This window comes from Pteropus vampyrus, unplaced genomic scaffold (genome assembly GCF_000151845.1).
Source record: "Pteropus vampyrus isolate Shadow unplaced genomic scaffold, Pvam_2.0 Scaffold58, whole genome shotgun sequence".
NCBI classification, from domain to species: Eukaryota; Metazoa; Chordata; class Mammalia; order Chiroptera; family Pteropodidae; genus Pteropus; species Pteropus vampyrus.
The window spans coordinates 6,192,066-6,210,270 of NW_011888839.1; positions in this window are offsets into that span (position 1 = coordinate 6,192,066).

The window sequence follows — 18,205 nt, forward strand, 5'->3', positions numbered from 1 at the left end:
TCTTAAAATGCCTTATTCGTTCATTCTTGATTTTCTGAATGATTTTTAATTCATTCGAATATTTTAGAGTCTACTCTGAGCCAGGCACTATCCTTGGCGCTGGGCACACTTGGATGGATGGTCCCTGCTCTCAATGGGGTCATGTCTTAAAGACATGATAAGCAACCTAAGAAGATAATAATAAAATAAACTGTGGCAAATGCTACAGTAGAGATTGGTATAAAATTAATTAGAATGTATCCATTTGGATATTGCTATAACAAAGGGCAGAATTACAGTAGCTTAAACAAATGGAAGTTTATTCTTTTAGTAGGCTGACATCCTGGGACTGCTATGACAGTTCCACAGCGTTGGTGACCCAGGCTCCTTCCACGCTACTGCTTTGCCAGCTTCACCTGTTGCTTCTATTTTTGTCATCTTAGATGATTGACTATTCCAGCTCTCTATGATGACTACAATCCAGAGAGCAAGAGGAAAAAAAGAGACGAGGAGGATGTGAGCCATATTTTGATTTGAAGGTGGTACATAGCACTACAATCACACACCATTGGTCAGAACTCTGACAGCCATACTAGGGAAGTTAGAGATATAGCCTTCAGCTGAGTGATTATGTGGCTGGCTGCACTGAGGATAGTGCTACCAAAGGGGAAATGAGCCTCTGCCAGCCTGGGCGAAAGAAGAGGTCCAAAAAGGATTTGCAAGACAGTGAGGTTTGATCTGAAAACTTATATTAAGAATAAGGCCCTGGATTTAAATAGTATTTGCTTAATGACAAGTGATTTCTCACATGTTATTCAATATGATACTCAAACAGTCTTGTTAAGTCATTAGGGGAAATGTGATTATTCCTATATTACAAATGAGGAAACAGAGACTTGGATTAAATGGCTTGATCAAGATCATATGTTTAATACGTAGTCCTAAAATAAAATCTGTGATTTCTGACTTCTCATATCCAATGCTATTGCAGAGAGCACAGCAAAATTTAACCAGTATAGAATAAAACAGTACTTAAGCAGAATTATGCCTTATTACTAAAGGCGTTCTCCATTTGGGGACTCTTAGTTACTTTGGGATTGTGGCATTCAAAATAACAGTCCACCAAGAATAAGTGGAATGATAACAGAAGAAATAGAAATAAAATTTGTATTTTCTTGAGTTTAATTCTTATTGAGAAAACATCCAGACTTTCTCAAATTGTTTACTTTTGAAGGGGGAAGAAGAAGACCAGGGCACCTGGGAGGTAGTGATGACAGGTCACCAGCTCCCTGGCCTAGCTGACTGTTTCTGTTCAGTGTGAGTCATTTCCTCGACCAACATAATTCTTGCTGCCAACTGCTGCCCTGCAGGAAGGCTGTGGCTCTGGGAACCCACTTGTGAGCTTTGCTTTCTCACTTTCCACAGGCAGATCCTCGGTGGCAGCTGCTGTGCAAAATATAACACTGGCTGTGACTGCCTTTCTTAAACTCTTCATCTCAGTAGTATCTTGGGTCCTAAAATGTTGTAGGCAAGAGAGACTTTTAGCAGCTGTCATTTATGTGTTTGCATCTGATACGGGGTTTCAGCATATAGTTTCTACCTTGTTGTGGGGTCCTCACTTCACAGTGCACATCAGTGCACGGATGGCTTTCTGTCACCCCATTTAGCCTGCTCTCTGAGTATTATCACTTCCAAAATTTTTTTAAAAAGGATTTTTTACACAGTTTCAAGGTTAATTTTCTTTGCAATAATCAGAAAGAACAAAACCCAAATCTATCTTGTGATGTGCATGCTTCGATTTCTTTTGGAAGACTGCACAATCATAGCATTAGTCCTTCAACCCCAATTTTCCCCATGCCATCTTCACCTTGTGCTTAAGGCTTTACTTTTGTAGAAAGCCTTTTCTTTGTGAGGTGATACATGTCACTGAATATTTACTCAAACAGATAAATAGATCCATCAAAATGAATTCAAATCTCAGTAAAATGTAGTCAGTGTTATAATTAATTCATGATTGAGAAGTGATGGAGAACACGACAAGAGAGCGAAATATTGAATAGTGGCAAGAACATGTGTTTTCCCTGATGCCTTGTAAAGTTAAGAGAGAGCATACTTCCAAAGTGGACTTTCCTTTTACTCAGAAAATTTTTTTGCATTATGGTAAAAATCTCTGCCTAAACCATCTTCTTCCCTTCCCTGCTTTGTTGTTGTTGTTAAAAGACAGAAATGGTATATTTTCATAGCAGGAAAGGAATTGCTGCCAATGCATGAGTGCCCCCCATCCTCAACACAAAGAACCTTAAAGGAAATCCTATGAACATTCCTTAACTTTTGTTCTACCCAAATGGTGCGGTGGGAAGGGAGACAACTCTAATCTGGAAGAGACGTGGGTTTCTTGTCAAAAGAGCTTGAAATCAAATGACGGCTTTCCATCTCCTGCAGCATGCTACTCATTTCCGTGAGGGTATGTTTTTCCTCCCCTTCACTTTGGTGTCACACTCTAGGGACTGCTGTGGTCATTATCACCACCATCATCATTGCAAGACATGCAAGACTTCACAGGAGCCTTGATCTTTATACCTTGTCCCCAAGGGAGGATATGGTTTTCCTTTATTCCAGTCATTGGCCAGCTCTCCTCCCCATGTAATAAATAAGGTCACCAGGCTGGTCACCAGCTGCCCTCCCTCTATTTGTCACAAATAGTTGGGTTCTTTCTTCTTCCATTTGACTTGAGACCTTTACTCACCTCTCACTTCTTTTCTTATCTTAGTTCACTGCTTTAAAATTCTCTTGGCCAATATTGAGATTCTCTCTGATTCTACAGTATTTTATTTTCTCTAACTCAAAGCTTAGAGGAAAATATGTGACTTTTAAATCAAGTTAGCTAACTATAGTGACAATGGAAGTATTTTCCAGAAAATGAGAGCTTTTTTGAATGTGCCCATGTAGATTAGCTGAGTTAGTGCTTGTAATGGGGAATTTTAAAAATTACCAATTCATGAATTTGCATTAGTATCCAGATATAGCCCTCAAGAGTTATTCTTAGTTAATAGAACTGCAATAGTTTGTAATCTTCTGTGTGTTTATATATATATACCTAATAATTATAAACGAAAACATTTTTCTCTTCATTTAATATAGGAACAGAGCGTTTATCAAATAAGGTTATTTTAACTCTGTTACAATCTATTATTTACTCCTATATTTTCCTTAAATTCAACCTTACCAGTTTAAATGTTGTCTAAGAAGTATCTTTTTACTGTTTATATCTATATTTATATCTATATATTTATGTAAATCTACATAAATGTAATATATATTATATATGTAATATATATTATATATGTAATATATATTATATATGTAATATATATTATATATGTAATATAATATACATATTACATATATATTATATTTATGTAGATTTACAAAAATATATAGATATAAATATAGATATAAACATAGAATTGCAAAATTATCTGCTTGGAAAATAGGCAACAAGACAATATCCTCCAGCATCTCTATTTGTGGGAAAATGGCTGGTCTGAAGGATGCAGGTACTCCATGTTTTTTGCAGCCTGTTTCTTGTGCTCTCTCAAATGCAATCTTATCACAGATGCTTCTTCTTGTCACTTAAGACTCAGCTCAGACATTACATGACCAAGAAGGCCCTCCCTCTGCACTCATCTAAAGGAACCTCCTGTCTCCTACCCATCTATGCTCTTCAGTATCATTCTGATTCATTTTCTTCGTGTTCCCAATTTCTTTGTGATAGTATCCTGGTTATTGTGCAATTACTTATTTAATTCGACATGTTCCAACTACCGTGTTAACTTCACTTAATTATTTGTTTTGTGACTACTATGTCCTCAATGCCTAAAATGGTGCCTGGCACTGAGGAGGTGTTCGATATAGAAATATTTAATGACTATCTGTTCTAAGTTGCCATTGCTACCAAGGTCAGAGAAAAGATACAGAACTGGTACAAAATTAGAGGGGAGGAGGTGTCTCCTGGGCAAATGACACTGGAAAATTCTTCACAAGCTACACCATTTTGTACTATAAAGGTATACTACAAAGGTTAAAACTACAAATAGTTTTAACTGTCCTATCTGCTGCCACTGTTTTTAAAGAAAAATGGCAGACTTTGTAAATTGTTATGTCTGAAAAAACATGGTGAGAAATTATTTTAAAAATTAAATTTTAAAGAAAGAAGGAGAAATGAAAAGAAAAGGAGATGGTATTTCTGAAATTGTTAAAAGGGTTAAAAGATGTATTTTAAGGAGACTTTAAATAATTTTTTAGTAAAGATTATTTTTGTCACTGGGATAAGTGACTTTCACTGGGGGAAATTTCACTTTGAAGATGATTCTCACAAATCATATTTTAAGCCCTACATGTAGAAGAACCTTTCTCTTTCCTTGTCAAGTCTGCATAACTCTTTGAGGGTTTGGGGAGACTTTTATACTTTGGCGGAAAGATCACTGCTCTCTCTTCCCTATTACTTTCCCAATGGCCCTGCCTTCTTCTTGGGCCAACAAATGGTCAGCAGGGAAATAGCAACTGGAAAGAGAGAGAAAGCACTGAGCTGAAGTTTCTCCAAGTATAAAAGAAGTAGGAGAAAACTAGGATCTAGTTTGAAGGAGGATTAGAAACCAGAGTAAGCAGGTAGGAGACTATACTTGTTTGTTTGTTTTTAAATATTTTTATTTAAGGTACTATTTTCAGAGAAAGTGCATAAATGCTAAGTGTATAACATGGCAGACTTTCACAAACTGAGCACCCCTGTGTAATTGGTACCCACATCAGGAAACAGAATATGACCAACACCCCAGAAGCTCTCCTGTGGCCCCGCCTGTCACAACCCTCTCCACCAAGGGAAACCACTCTCCTGTTTCATTTGTTTTTAGACTTTGTATAAATGAAATTATATGTCATATAGTATTTTGTGTCTGGAGTCTTTCATTCTTCATCATGTTAATGAGACTGATGAATATTTATCATGTATTGTGTTTGTTCATTCTTCCTGCTGTTCAGTGTTCCACTATTGAAAACAACTTATGCATTCTTTTTTTTTTTTTTTAAGGAGAGAAAGGGGGCTATTCTCAATAGCCCAAACATTCTAGTATATCTTTTTTGGTAAAAGTACACACACACACATTCCTGTTGGATATAATGAAGCAGACTTTCTGGGTCATTTGGTGTGCATATGTTCAGATTTAGTAGATAAACCATTTTCCAGAATGGTCGTATCTACTCACACCAGTAATGAAGAAGAGAGTTCCAGATGCGCTGTCTCTTCACCAATATTTGGCATTTTCTGTCTTTTTAATTTAGTCATTCTGGTGGATATATATTAAATGAGCTTAACTTATAGTTCCCTGAGGCTACCTTGTCTTTAATTGCTTCAGTCACAAGGTTTCAATATCACAGATGATGCTTGCTCCAGGAATGAGTTATCTAGGGGATTACATACAGAATGAGACAAGAGACTAAATTCATTACAAGAGAATAGAAAGGTTAAAGGTTCTTGGACTCAGAACCAAAGAGAAAAAATAAAGGAAGGCAGCAAGATTACTTTTGAGTCAACTTTACTTTCCCCTCAGTAGTCTATCAGGCAAGGTAGAATCCATCTTCTCAGATAAAAAAACTCTCTCTAGTCATAAAAAGAACAGTCCATTTTTTTTTTTTTTAAATCTGCAGTCTTCAATATGGCTTCAATATGGCTTTGAATTTATGGCTATATAACATATAAAATTCAAAACAATAGTTAGGCAATGAACAGATCTGTGGCAGACTTGGTCCTCATGACTATTCTAAAGATCAGTGAGAATAAGAATCCAGAAACTCACAAATTAATGTTTTTGACAAGCTTCAAAACTTACAGGTCTCATAAACATATCTCCAGAAGTTGTGTGTGTGTGTGTGTGTGTGTGTGTGTGTGTGTGTGTGTGTGTGTAAAACAGCTATCAGTGGCAAGGGTTGGAAGCATCCCTCCTTGTTTCTTTCTGTTTTTCTTTTTTTTAATGTGTCAAATTATAGATTAGACTCATTTAAGTAAACCAAATGGAATACAGAGCATTGCAGGTGAAATCTTGGGGCAACCCGAAGAATCATATCATTACACTTGGTTTCTTGTCCTTAGAAACAATCAAGAGTTTGATTTTATGTCTTTATAAATATCCTGCCTCAAAAGGCATAGGCCCATCAGAAGACTCTTCATTTAAGAAATCTACTAAAGTGTTATAATTATATGAGATTTTTCCATGGGAGAAGCTGAGTAATGAGTACACAGGACCTCTCTATTTTGGCAACTTCTTATGAGCTACAGATATTTCCAAATAAAATACAAAACATACTAAATATCTGTCTTCTAAGACAGAGAATCCTTAAAAATAAATTTTTGGATTCTGAATCCATAAAAATAAATCTCTTTGGATTCCAAATAGATACAAAAATTTTCTGCGAATTTAACAGCAATCACATGCATTCCTTTAGGTTAAACATAGTAGAAAAACTCCTGTCCAAAGTCCCTATTAAAAGATTTTTACACTGGTTGGAAGCTCTGGCATACTAAGCCCTGGTGCTGGAGCATAGCATCCCAAGTACTCTGTTTCGAAGATGGATATATAATAGTGATTTTCACTGCTTTATTTCTCCAACATGAAATTGCCACTTAGCCTTCATAAAGATTTTAATGAAAAAAATTAAGAACATAATCAAATAGTCTGTAAACTAACCAGCAAACTAGTTGGATGTAATGGCCTGCGGTAGGTCAACTATGTTAGCCTCACTTAAGAGAGACAAATAAATACAATTATTTCTAAACTCCCATGAGATGCTGATTGAACAGGAAAATATAACCAAATTACTCATCCATGCCCCCCTTAGATTCTAAACTATTCCCAGTTTTAGCTCTTCAGACTTAACTTTTTGAAACAAATGACCAGATTTCTTTAAATGTGAAAATGGAAAACAATTAAACACTTAACAATTTTAATTGCTTCAGTTAAAATGGAGAATTGAAAATGAAGATTATGCAATTAGGTTTTGCTATGACCACTATACGAGAGGTTTCTTTTTATAAGTTGAGGAAGGAAACAAAGAAAACTTTCAAAAAATAATTATGCTTTATTTATTTTTGACACATTAAGTTTTTCTTCGGGAAAAGTCTGCTACGAGTTTCTTTGTTGAGCTTGCTTCCTTTCTCGGGACTCTTACAGACAGATCTTTTTTTCCCCAACAGATAACTTGTCTTTAGTGAGGAAAAGCAAAAAAGCAAGCAAACAAAAAACTAGTGATTAAGTAAATACCTCGCTGTAGATAAGCACCTCATAAAAATTGATAAATATGCCAGACATCAAGATGATTTAGTGGAAATGTTATGCATATTATAAAACATATGTGAATTTATCCATAGGATAAAATAGAGTGGCAGAAGGCTAAATATTCCCACCAGGTAAATAATACATGTGAAGTTGGATAATGCAAACAAATTCTAAATATGCATAAAACATAACCAACTAAATACATATTTACTTAAGAGGCCCCATAGAAATTTATACTAGACTATTCACTAATATTCATATAATATTAGTATGGAACATATTAAAGGGCATTTGGTCACACATACCAAACATGCAAAGACTATGAATGAGTGTTATATATCAGCTAATGTTAGCTTTGCACAAAGGAATGTGAGACCCCAAGAGAGGTAATTAGACATGATGGTTGAAGGAGGTAAGCAGAACATTATCTTACCAAGGAACTGATAATTGTGACAATATGATAAAGTTATGAACACGCTTGTTCTCAGAGCCAAATAATTAGAACTTCAATCAATATAGCAACCTTGAAGCTACTGACGGAAGCAAATTACTTTTAGGTAAAGAGGAAAGAAACACGATGTCCACATAATGTCACTTTCATTAAAGGAAACTTGCTTTTCTTTCTTTTGAATGCTGCATATATAATTAAATTTAAAACTCATTCACTCTGTTATTCATTCATTCTTTCACCCACTCATTTATTAATTTATTCAAAGCAGTGAACAAAATAACAGAAACTCCTGTGCTTATGAGGGCAGTAGACATATTGTAATACAGTAGGTTAGTTGGGGGAAGATAAAGCAGGAGGAAAAGTGGAAAAGGGATGGTTTGCCATTAAAATAAGGGAGTCAAAAAAGTTGACATTTGTGAGACAAACAGAAGAAGGAGGCAGCAATGTAGCTATCTCAGATAGTAATGTTCTAGGCAGAGGAGCAGCAAGTGCAAAGGCCTTGATGTGGGAACAAACTTGGCGTGTTTGAGGCATGGCAAGGAAGCCCATGTAGAAGTGGGAGACTCAGAGAGATGACAGTAGGCCGTTGGTGCAGGCCAACCGAAAGGCTTCGGCATTCACTCTGAGATTTAGGAACACATTCTCTTCATGGAGAGTAGAGCTAGGGGCACGGCACAAGTTAGCTGGAGGGAAGAATTGGTGTGGGGGGATTAACCAGCAGAGAACACAGCTGATTAATCCATAGTTTGTCGATTATCCCTAAACCAGCTTTTATGTAAATAAGTGAAATAATAAACTAAGGGTCTTGTTAGGAGACCTGAGTTCTGTTCTCACTCCTCTACTTGCACCCACAGGGCCCTTTGGCTCCCCTTTGTCTTTATGTAGTGGAATATTGTGGGCAGGTGGACCCTATCTCTTTCCTCTCGTGGCTTTTTAATTTTGACCTCCCCCACATAAACATTAACAGACAGCAGGCAGCTATGCCACCCATGTCACGTTTCATCACCCGGACACACCCAGCAGAGTTTGTTTTGATGAAATAGGATTTAAAGATATTTCATATTTTGTTAAAGTTGACTTGCTGTGCACTTTCGCTCCCTCTGCTGGTTGTGAGGAATGTGAGAAACTGAAATTTTTACATTGGCCTGCTAGGAGACATTGAGAGCCACCTGCCTGACGTGGTTTTACCATGGTTTAAGCCAGAGGAGGAAAAAAGTCGAGAAAGCAGTGGGCAGTAAGCAGACAACCCGATTAGGGAAAGTTTCACTCTCTGCCCTATGGGTGGTGGGGCTGTGGAATCACGCACTTCAGTGCCCCGCCTGTACAGATGAGAAGGCTGAATTCCAGAGATTTGGCCTTTCTGGGCTCCAGGTCCTGAGGTCATTAGAGCAGAATTGGGGCTTGGGGAAATGCTCTCGATGCTTGTCATAAATAAGAAAACTTCATGGACAGTGATAATGTGCTGTTAATGATAAGTTAATGTAGCTTTAAGTCATTTCAGTTGTTCTCTGAACTCACTAGATGACTACTCTGAATTGATTTTTAAAATCTAGTTTTATAAAAATAAACAGTCTAAAGGCTTTCCTAAGTTTCCTCTATAAGACCAGAAGGGAATCATCACAATGAGCAAAGCATTTATTTTCAAGTTCTCGTGTGTGTCTGGTATAAACTGAGGGTCCTGTGCCAAGTTAAACAAAAGAAGCTTGGACATAGTTTGAGAAGAAATTAACTTGTATATTTATTGTTTTAAAAGGTCAAACATTTCCTACTCCCCCACATCCAATAACTAACATCCAAAATAAAAGCAGATACATTATACATACTCCATATTTCCTGGAAAGCCAACAAAACAAGACATACATTGGTCAGGTGTTGGTGCAGTGCTTGTGACTCTGCTTCTCTTTGCAGGAAGAGGAGAGCTGAAGGTGCAACCATCTCCATCCTCCCTCCTGCAGGTGACACAGGAGCTGTGTTGATGCAGGTGGTAAAGGAGAAGAAAATGCCTGCCCCTTTTTTCTTATGAGCACTGCTAGCTACAGGACTAATGAAATTGGTCTTATCAATCATGTCATGGTATCTTTTGCCTTCTTCCTTGTAAGACAATTATTTGTATATTTTTCTTATTGAATTTCTTGATTATAAACTCACTGATGGCTGAGACAATGTCTTATTCCTTACAGCATCTAGTATGTACTAGTTTCCCAGAAGAGATTGTTGAGTATCTAAAGAGTTATATATTAGATTCTGAATAAATGTTTATTGAATGAAAGAATCAATAAAGGTATTCACTTGAGCTTTTCCAAAGTGTTACAAATATTTCTCACTTAATCCATACAACTTGATAAAGTACATCATGTCCCCATTTCACAGATGAGAAGAATGAAGCTTAAAGAGATTAAATTAAATTATTTCTTCAAAGTTGTACAGCTAGGGACAATTCCCCAAACTATTTACATTATCTTTGTGTGTTGTCTTATGAAATGTCTTGGCCACATGGAGCAGTGATGCCAGGAAAATGGGGTCTCATTCTGCTAACCTGAAACTATTTTAAGCCTTTTTTCCAACACAGAACGATCAAGGACCATGTTAGTGATTAGAGTAAGAATATCTTTGGATTTATTGGGACCTATATATCTTAAATGCCTTTCAAGGGCCTTTTACAACATTTTCATTCATTTAATAAAAATGTCTTGCTGAGGTGCTGAGATACAGACATGGTCGAGATACCTCAACTCTAATGATTAAATCATTAAAATCCAGTATGCAGAGGGCTCAGTTAGATGTATATAAAAAGCACCATGGCAGCTTAGAACAAATGGCACCAAACTCTACCTGAGGCCAGTCTAGACACCCTTCCCAGGGAAAAAGACATTTGAGAGGTGTCTCAAAGCACAGATGAGAAGAAAATGGGGGAACGGAGGCACAGTGACAGAGGGACAGCTTGGAGAAGAGTTAGCATGTGTCCATAGAATGAAAGTTGGCTCCCCTAAACTCCTCAGTCATTCACTTCACACTTTTAACCATCCTTAGTGAATGCAACACATTATATATTTTTTAAAGATGTAAAGAAATCCAGGTGCCGATTTCCAAGTGCTTTAGCAGGTAACCAGTCATTTTCTCATTGAAAAATCCATACAACTAAACATAAAATGTCTAGCTAGGGCAAAATAAGGAATCAATAAATTTGGGTGGATTGATTGAAACTGATTAGTGGAGTTGGCTAGAATAACTTGCAGAAATATCAGTATGAGTTAGTGCCTTTCTTGTGCCATTGGTCTCAAAAGAACTATGTGAGAGTGGCTGAATGGATCAGAGCAAATGAATCCATCTGCCCCTATCTCAATCCCAACCCCAATACCAGTAAAGGGAACAGCAATCACACATTATGTCTTTGTCTTCGAAAGGTAGAATTATTGGGATGTCATTGGGAATCATGGAATTGCATTTTTTCCACTTATTTATTTAATTTTATTGAGGTAACATTGATTAATAAATTATATAAATTTCAACATTACAATTTGATATCTGTGAACTCTATTTTGCGTTCACCACCAAAAGTCTACTTTTTATCAGTTATCGTATATTTGACACTTTTACCTACTTTTCCCTCCTCTCATGCCTTTCCCCTCTGGTAACCACCATTCTCTTGTCTGTATGAGTTTGTTTTTGTTTTACTGGTTTGTTATTTTTTTGTTTTATATTTCACACATGAGTGAAATCACGTGGTTTTTGTCCTCCATCTGACTTATTTGTTATTACATATTATTAGCATAATACTCTTAAGATCCATTTATGTTGTCACAAATGGCAATATTTCATCTTTTTTGGGACAGAGTGATATTCCATTACAAATATGTCATGGACTGTGTAAAGAAATTTCAAACATTACATACCACATCTTTATTCATTCATCTGTCGATGGACACTTAGGATGTTTCCATATCTTGGCTATTGTAAATAATGTTGCAATGAACGTATGGGTACATATAACTTTTTGAATTATGTTTTCATATTCTTTGGCCAAATACCCAGAAGTGGAATTGCTGGATCATATGGTAGTTCTATTCTTAATATTTGAGAAACCTCCATATGTTTTCCATAGCAGCTGCACCAGTTTACAATGCCACAGTGTATGAGGATTCCCTTTTCTCCACATCCTCTCCAACACTTATTTCTTGTCCTTTTGGTAATAGCCTTTCCAGCTGGTGTGAGGTGATATCTCAGTGTGGTTTCAATTTGCATTTCCCAAATAATTAGTGATGTTGAACATTTTTTCATACGTTGGTCATCTTTATGCCTTCCTTAGAAAAATGTCTATTCAGATCCTTTGCTCATTTTTAAATCAGGTTGCTTGCTTTTTGTTGTTGACTTTATATATTTTGAATATTAGCTTCTTATTGGAAATATAATTCACAAATATCTTCACCCATTTGGTTGCAAATTTTTTAACATTTATTTTTAGCTATCATGAAACCGTAAATGAGAACTGCAAAGCTAGAAAATAAAGTTGCTACGTCCTCTCAGTTTTTTGAGAATAGACTGTATTTCGATTTAAACCATCATTTGCACAATGGAAAAAGTACAGTTTTTAAAGATAATTATTTATGATCCTGACGTTTCCTTTCTCTGGCAAATTTAATTAAAATTGTAATTTTTTTTGTATTTAAATGTTATGCTAATTAGTTCTTTGACCAATGTTTAAAATTTCTTTACGAAGTCTGTGAAATCTGACTGCTATATCTCCAAATTATTTTGACATTTTCCTGCACACAACTTTAATTACCTGTTAATATTGTTTTTTAACATACCTTTTCCTGTGTCAGACATGAAGACTGCCTTAAATGCAAATGCATGTGTAACCTGTTAAAATCTCTACATGAGATCATATTCATGTAAGCCAGACCTTACTTAGTTCAGCATGTGCTAGGGTGATGTACATAGATTTCACAATGCTCTAGTAAAAACATTTCCTGGACATCATTCTCTCTTATAATGATAATTAGCTAAGCATCAATTGTTTATTTCTTTATAAATGATTAAACATCAGTGAATTAGAAAACTCTCAAAACATATTGATAGATATTTATTCTTTGAAGGGCTCTAACTATAAGATTTGATATGTGATAACCATTAGTATAAATTTTTTTAAGAAAAGACTAATTGCTGGACATTTAACACTAAATAATTAATACAAATAATGTGCTATTATTGTAGGCTGTGTGAATTTTTAGTAAATGTTAGGTCAAATTCCCCTTAATAAGTCCAGTTGGAAAAGGCATGTTTCAATTGATTAAAGAATATACCACTTTCATGGTTCTCAAGCAAGTCAAAAGGCTTGCCCATTTTCTTGACATTGTATTTACTTAAAAGAGTTTATTTAAAGAGAAAGAGCAAGGTTGCAGGCAGCTTAGAACAATGTTGTAATTGTCACTAATTAAGTGTCCTCAGCTGTGTCTATATTGGGCCACTGTTTACTTGCCTTGCATATACTCAGCTGTATGTAGCCACACTAAAAATTCTTCCACTTATTATCTCCCTTGCTGTTTTCATTTCTATGTGAGGAAGTATTGACAAATATGTCACATTTGACTTTCACACTTTGTTCTGTAAATAGGTAAATCGAGGCAACAACTATTCCCCCTTATTTTGAATTTTCCATATAGAAAGTGGCTCTAAGTGGTGGGATTCTGGCTGTTACTCATGGGCTTGGACTGGTGAAATGATTCTGAGGAGCAGAAATTCAGAATGATTGTGCTTGGATTGGTGCTACACTAGTATGAATCCATCAACAAACTCTCAAACATGCTCTTTATAACCATGGCAAGTGATTCCCAAAGTTGGCTGGTAGTTTAGCCAGCAACCAACCACCAACTAAGTTAACTGTGACCTTTATAGACCTAATCAATGACTAAGATCTATTTAGCATCATAGCTTTCAGCCTTAGAGACATATGAGAGTTAATGTTTACTACCTCAAAACATTCTTCTTAAGTTTTATTTTTTTTGTATCTTAGTTGCCATGTTTGTAAAAAGATGATGAAACACTAGACCAGTGTTCTCCAACTTTATTGTGCACAGGAATCTCCTGGGCATCATATTAAATTCAGATTTGGATTCAGTATATCTGCAGTGGGGACGGAGAACCCACATTGGCTCCCAGGTGCTAATCCAAGACCACATATTGAGTGCCAGGGGCTTGCTGATCTCTAGTGAGACATCATCTCTGACATTCTCTTATGATGTCTTTCCTTGTGAAATATACTTTCTCCTAGAGTATGTGGTTAGTGCACAATTCATTGATTTTTTTATTTTTATTTTGGATATCATGGCATGGGGTCTTATAATGTCAATGAATGCAATAATGAATGAGGGACTAACTTCAACCCTTGAACTAGTTTCTAAAGTTTTTAAATTCATAACTGTACAGTAATAACTGTAGAAAGTAGGTGCCAAAGCTGTGCGCCCATGATTTTATCACTAAATACTAAAAAGCAAAAGAGTAGATAGTATCTTCATTATCATTACCACTTCAGAACTCCATAGGGCCACAGTGAAGTATTCATTAGTGCTAGCTATTTCATTTTCTTTAATGTGCATACACATTCTGAGAGAACTTTCAAATATTTATTTGCAAAATTTTTTATGAATTTTATTTTGATGCATTGATTTTCTTCAAGATACCCCAGAATTCTGGACATCAAATGTTTTCTCACTTTTGCCTCCGGCCACATTTCCCTCATGTACTACAATACCACCCCATTCAAATTCCCAAAGACCAAAATAGGTAGAATTTTACTATAGAGAACTTTCCTTCTGAAGTCTCTTTATTTAATTCAGTTTAACAGGTAGGTATCTAAGAAGAACAGAAATACACTCACAGAATTTAAAAGCCTCTACAGTCTCTTGCTTCTTGGAATGTAATTTTAGCATAGGCACTCTATTTTAAATCAGTTTGACTATTTCATATTCTTATGATTTTATAAATTTTGAACATTATGCATCTCAGTCTCTTGGTTTTATTGCACGAATTGCTAAGGGATGGTATGGAAGATTTTAACAAAAATATCTGTTTCATATTTTTCTTTAAGAGATGAGATACAGTAGCGAGCAAATGTTTTTTCAAAAGTATTTCCAGTGTTGTGCAAAGCATAACATTAAAGTCTGGAGTAAGGGCTTATGGAGATAATGCATTCATGATTGAACTATTTGTATATTAAATGTGGTCGTGGGATATAAATTAACTTAAGCTCTTGAAATTTATGGACGAATTCAAAAATGTAAATCTGCTCAGAAAAAAAGCTATTTATCTCATCCGTTTGTATGGTAATTGATGGTTCATAATGAAATAATCTGATGCACAGAGTCCAGCTAAATTAGCCTGCCCATAATGCACTATCTTGAAGTGACTTCACATTCTCATTAGACCCTTTCTAATTTCTAAAGAAAAATTAATGCAATTAGTGATCAAATCAATACATATTGATCATGAGTTTCTTCAATATGGCATGAAAATATCGGGTCAAGAAGAAAGGGCTTTTTTAAATCATAGAATTAATATAAGAAATTTAAGTTGTGATAAAAAAAACACCTTTGTGCTATTTTTCATAGTAGCTATTATTTATGAGAAAGTGGTAATATGACTTTTATCATTGTTTGGGTGAAATTCAGTGTAATGTGTTACATCCATCCCTTCCCCCCAACACATCAATACTGTATTCATTGTCCATATGGATTTTTCTCCCCATAAATATCCAAAAGCAAATTTTTTTGTCATGGTGCAGAATTTCAGATGACTAATTACTCAAAAGCATTTCTTTCTTTTTTGCATGCAAATATAAGCAAGATTCCAGGGAGAAGTACACCCTCCCCCCAGCCCCTCCACCCAGTAAATGCACCCGTGGTGGGGTGGGCTGCAGTTAAATGTATGCAGGAAGGAACTTGGAGCTCAGAATAAAAAATCAAAACACATTTGTGGAAATCAAGGGACTGCTGCTTTTCTACATACTAATCAGCTTATTTCGGTGTGAAATAAAATGATATTTCCAAGACAAAAGAAAAAAAATGACTCAGTTCCAGTAGTTCTTCTCACCCCTACCCAATGGATTCTGAGATGTGTTCAACTAGTAGATCCACTCCTGAGCTGGTGAGGGGAAACTAGTGATTAACTGTCTTAACTGCTCCACTTCCTGTTCTGAAAGTCACAGGATTATGCAGATCCTGGGGAAAACTTCTGAGATAACTCGGAGAAAAGGATCATACTGTTGGGTCAAGTCTATTCCCCAGAGGGTCAGTTGGGAAGAGAGACCTGACCCAAAGCCATAAGACTACAGACTGCAGAATGGCCACTTAATTTGCTTCCACATCTTGAGGACCTATTAGGGCCTGAATCACTTTTCCTAAGTCGTTTTTCAGGACTGTGTTTCCAGAAATTTTACAGCATGTGAATAAATTCTTTTTCTGTCTGTGATAAAATTCAATTGCTTTGTTTTAAAAAGGTAATTAATTTGAAGTTTTTCTTACAATTTCACACCATATGAACATGAATAAAGCCTTTCATGGTGTGTTAATTTATAAACTGTGATTACCGGAATGAACGGCAGTGACAGGTGTACATTTTATTTTGTTTCCATAATGGTCCCATTTACGTGAATGTGATTTCACAGATTCTGGTTGAAGTTCAGACATTTATTTACCGGTATGAAACTGCTCTGGTGAGGCAACCTACAGAATTGATTTAATGTCCTACCGATGTCACAGTGTTTAAAGTTTGAGAGCGTTTTGGTGAAAATAATAGGTTTATATTTGCCATATCGTCTTTTAAAATTTTCTCGAAGGAAATAGCACAAGCGTTTATAGGTGCTCCTAGAATGCCACTTTAGAGTAGCAGTGTCCTAAGTGTGTTCTACTAGTCATTGGTTCTATGTGATGCTTTAGCCAAAAAAAAAAAGAAAAGAAAAGAAAAAAAATTTCTGGATAAATATGAAATTTGAAAATCTTTCCTAGACTATTATTTTGGGGAAAATTTACAATATTTATTAGCATAATGAATACTCTGAAGAGTCCTGTGGTAAAGAAACCTATTTAATGTTGTTTAGCTCAATATTTCCCAAATTAATTTGGCCGCTCAATTTTTTTTCCTAAAACCTGTGAATGTCCCTTTGGATTTACTTTAGGACACTCTGGGATTTGGTAAATGTCAGAGAAGTTATAAAACCTGAATTCTGGGAATATGCTGAATGATAATAACCATTTCACATCTGATTTTGGCCATCAGGAGAGAGCTGGCAAATCATAATTCTTCCTCTGACATTAATGTCTTTTTTCTCAACCCGAAATATTTCAACCAGATCAGTGCTTTAAAAAATTCACTAAGACTGGTCAGTGGTACCTGTACTACCTATTCCTTAATCGCCCACTTTCTGAGGGAAACATAAAATAGCTCTTTAAAAAAATTACATAAATAATGCATATTTTCTATAGAGCATACGAATAAGCAAAAGAAGAAAAAATTACCAACAATCCCTGTAAATATCTTGATTCTGTCTTTTTATATGAATATAACCGTTTATTAAATTGGATTTGGTACATACTATTTTATAACCTATTTTTTCAATGATACCTAGTGAATGTTTCCATGTCATTCATCTATAACATTGTTTTTCATTGTATACATGTGGCATATCTTTTAACCCATTTCCCATTTAAAAAAAAAAAAAGTGCAACTCGTTGCTAGTATCAATTTAACATCACCCATAAGAACACTATATTTTCTAGGATTTTACATTTTTAGCAATCAAGAGTCACTATATTTTGGAAATAGAAATACCACTGCTAAAAACAGAATGCTATGAATAGAATGATGTCATTTCTTTTGAAAGACTATTGATATACTAGAGCAATATGAAAATAATAATAAAAGCAAGATATTTTGTGGCAAACTTTGGGGGTATGATTAAGACTGTAATCCATGAGTTATCTCTGGGTAAATGCTACAGCCACAAGCACTGTTGGCGAGTATTCTTGGAGTAAATGGGAAATGCGTTAAGAAGTACAAGACATACAGTCAGTAAATAGCCATGTATTTAAGGGCTTCTGTATATCCTTAGAAGATGTCTGGCGGGGCAGGCTCTACAGAAATCACTATAGTGCTGCAAAAGTGGAGAGGTGTGGGGAAGTCAGTTTTTCCTGGGGCAAATCATCTCTGCGGAGGAAATTCAAGGACCAAGCAGAAGCTGTGGATGCTGCGTGGGTCTGTGGCCTTCCCATCCTCCTCTCCCTAACACCCCAAACTCCTCCCCTGGCATCGCCCTCCCTGTTAATGGGCCTTTTTCACAGGTTGCAGGGGACATTTGCTCTAGAGATAGTTCCTGCTGGGCAGAAGAAGTACTGTCTTCCCTTCCTAGTCCTCCAAAACAGGATAGCAAGTGCCTCTGCACATCAGCACACAC